This window comes from Cyprinus carpio, chromosome A4 (genome assembly GCF_018340385.1).
Source record: "Cyprinus carpio isolate SPL01 chromosome A4, ASM1834038v1, whole genome shotgun sequence".
Taxonomy (NCBI): domain Eukaryota; kingdom Metazoa; phylum Chordata; class Actinopteri; order Cypriniformes; family Cyprinidae; genus Cyprinus; species Cyprinus carpio.
Window position 1 is genome coordinate 27563045 of NC_056575.1, and position 3237 is coordinate 27566281.

Below are 3237 nucleotides of genomic sequence, written 5' to 3' on the forward strand. Positions count from 1 at the left end.
TCAGGTGAAATCACTATCATACTAATTAGATTGTAAGAGCAGACTGATTGCTATAAAGGAGGGAAAAAGAGCTTCCAGTCATTTGTGTTTTTTGTTAGCAATGGTTACCTCAAAAGAAGCTGCGTGCAGCTATCCTTAGCTTTGCATCAAAATGGCCTCACATGCAAGAGAAAATCACTACAAAAAGAAAATTGCACCTGAAGAACCTTTTTAGATCATCAAGAACTGGGGAGGGTTGACTGCAGTGAAGTCTTCAGGACCTCCCCCAGGTGTCCAGCAAGCACACCAGAACCGTCTCCTGAGGGACTCAACTCTGGAGTCGATGTCACCAGTGCAGATCTTGTTCAGAGATGGCAGCAGGCTGGTGTGAGAGCATCTGCATGCACAGTGAGGCCAAGACTTTTGGACAATGGCCTGTGTCAGAAAGGACAGCCACTTCTCTCAGAAAAACTTCAGGACAGACTGAAATTCAGCAGGAAGTACAAGGATTGGACAGCAGAAGACTGGTGCAAAGTTATTTTTTCTGATGAAGCTCCCTTCTGACTGTTACTGGTGCAAAGTTATTTTTTCTGTTGGAGAAGAAAAGGTGAACGCTACCATGTGTCCTGTGACATGCCAACAGTGAAGCATCCTGAGACCTTCCATGTGTGGGGTTGCTTTTCAACCATGGGAGTGAGCTCTCACGGAATTGGCGCTCCCATAATTCTGCCCAAAAACACTGCCATGAATAATCAAAATGTCCTGCAAGAGTGACTTCCAATGATCCATGAGCAATTTGGTGATGATCCGTGCATTTTCATGTATGAAAGCAAGAGTGAGAAACAAGTGGCTCAAAGATCATTACATTGAAATTCTGGATCCGTGGCCAGGCAACTCCCCAGATCTCAATCCCATAGAGAACCTGTGGTTAGTCCTCAAAAGGTGAGTGGACGAGCAGAAGCCCTCAAATTGGGATCAACTCCGAGAATTAATAAGACAAGAATGGTCCCATCAGTCAGGATTTGGCCCAGAAGCTAAGATCCAACATGCCAGGCACAAATTGCAGAAGTTATGAAGAACAAAAGAGGTCAACACTGTAATATTGACTTATTCTATATATATTTTTTTTTGCCAATAAAAGCTTTTAAAACTTATATGCTCATCATTATTTTTCCACGTTTCTATGGTATACGGAAAAACAATCTACAAATACTGAAGCAGCAAACTTTGCAAAACACAAAATTTATGTAAATGCCAAAACTTTTGACAACGACTGTAGACAAATACAATTATAACTTATAAATTGAAAGCTATTTGACGTTTTTTAAAATGATCTAATGGATTGATGCCTCTCTGATTCATTGATCATTAGTTGTTGTTGATCAAGATTAAATGGATTTCGCTGTCATAAAAAAAAAACTGTTTTAATGACTCGCTTATGCATTAAATTAATGTACAAAACAGGTTAAGTAAAATATGCAAAATATAATATTGTAGAAATATAAAGTGATAGACTGAGACTCCAGTTTCACGTTTTGCATCTGCATAACAAAGTGAATTATTTTAAACATGCTATAATTCGAAATAAAACCAAACAAGATGTGTAATAAAGAAAAATATTTAGACAAAAATAAGAATGAATAATGCAGCACATCTCTTGTACGTCTCACCCAGTAGCATGTGTGCTGAACACACAAAATCTTGCTCTCTGTAGGCTATGCATGCAGAACAGACAGCGACAAGAGTTATTTGACACACATAAGATAATATTGACAATGAACATTATATGACATTTAAAAATAGTTTTGGTGATTTTTCCTACAGTCCGCCTGTTCTTACACGTACAGCAAAAGCAGGCTAAATCTTGTTAAGAGTTCAATTTCTAAAATGCTATTAGAATGAATTAATTTCTAAAATATTATAATACAGAAAGCATGAAACAGATCACAGCAGTAGACCTTTATCAGTCAACAGCAATGTAGTAAATATGTGTGCCGGTATGCATATGATTTAATATGAAGCATCGATAATGGTCACGTCCATATGCGTATTGTAGGAAAAAATGAATTGCTCAGTGGTTGCTTTCCTAAGCTCAGAGAGACTTAGATGAGAAGAGAATGTGTTAGAAAAACATAGAATATCTCTTTACTATCTTGCTGCAATCTCTATCAATCTCTATTTTATTGCTCAGTGGTTGCTCTTTCTAACCTCAGGAGACTTAGTTGTGATTCTCATGTATTTCTCATTTAGTCTATAGTGTCTCAGATGTTTTAAATAATAGTATAATAATATAATAATAATGAAATAATAGTAGACTAGCTGGAGACATGAAAGTTCTGAAAGAAAAGAATCCTAAATGACAATGGTAGAGAACGATGTGAGAAACATAGGAGATCTCTTTATTGTCTTGCTGTAATCTCTTGAAAAGAGTCCATTATAAAAAATATTTTATTGCTCAAGAGGTTGCTGTTGATTTATTTTTATTTCAATGGGATTTTTCACCTTTAATGCTGAGGACAGGTGGAGTAGAGACGGGAAACAGCTGGACAGGTGAGGAATTGAACAGGACCAAGAAAGTAAATTTAGCCGTTATTCAAACCCATGTTGTCTGAGGTGCCGTTGTGCTTCAGATCTTGAGATATCAGCTTTTGTCTTTAGTTTTTATTTTCTGAGAAAGCTTTAAACTTTTACTAATATTGTAAATACTAAAACTATGTTTTAAAATAGCATTAAACATAAAAAGGGTTACTAGTTTATAATGTTTACATTTATCTTCAATGTCCAGCATTTTATACACCATTTTCCAAAAACACACTAGAAAGGACTTACATGTGCAAGATGTTTAGTATAAGAGCAATACCTTTTTTTTGTAACAAATGTAAAACTAGTGACCCAGTGTTTTTTTTTTTTTTTTTTGCTTTGTTTAGTATTTAAAATTTTGTCTTACAACCCATTTTTGTAAATATAGGTTATGGTTTCCTCCGTTAAATCACTGTGCAATAAAACACTGTCTACATAAAACAACTTCAAATATGACAATGCATGTATAGACTTTGATTGAAATGTTGTACACTCAAAAAAATTAAACCTTGACTTTAATTTTTTCTTGTCAACAGGTTCTACTTAATTTAATTATGAAAGTTGAAAACAAATAATTCAGTTTATCTAACTTAATGTGGTTGTTTTAGGGATAAATAATATTTTTGACTCAAGCCAACTATTATCAATGATTTTTGCTCAACAAGAGACGTTTGAGTT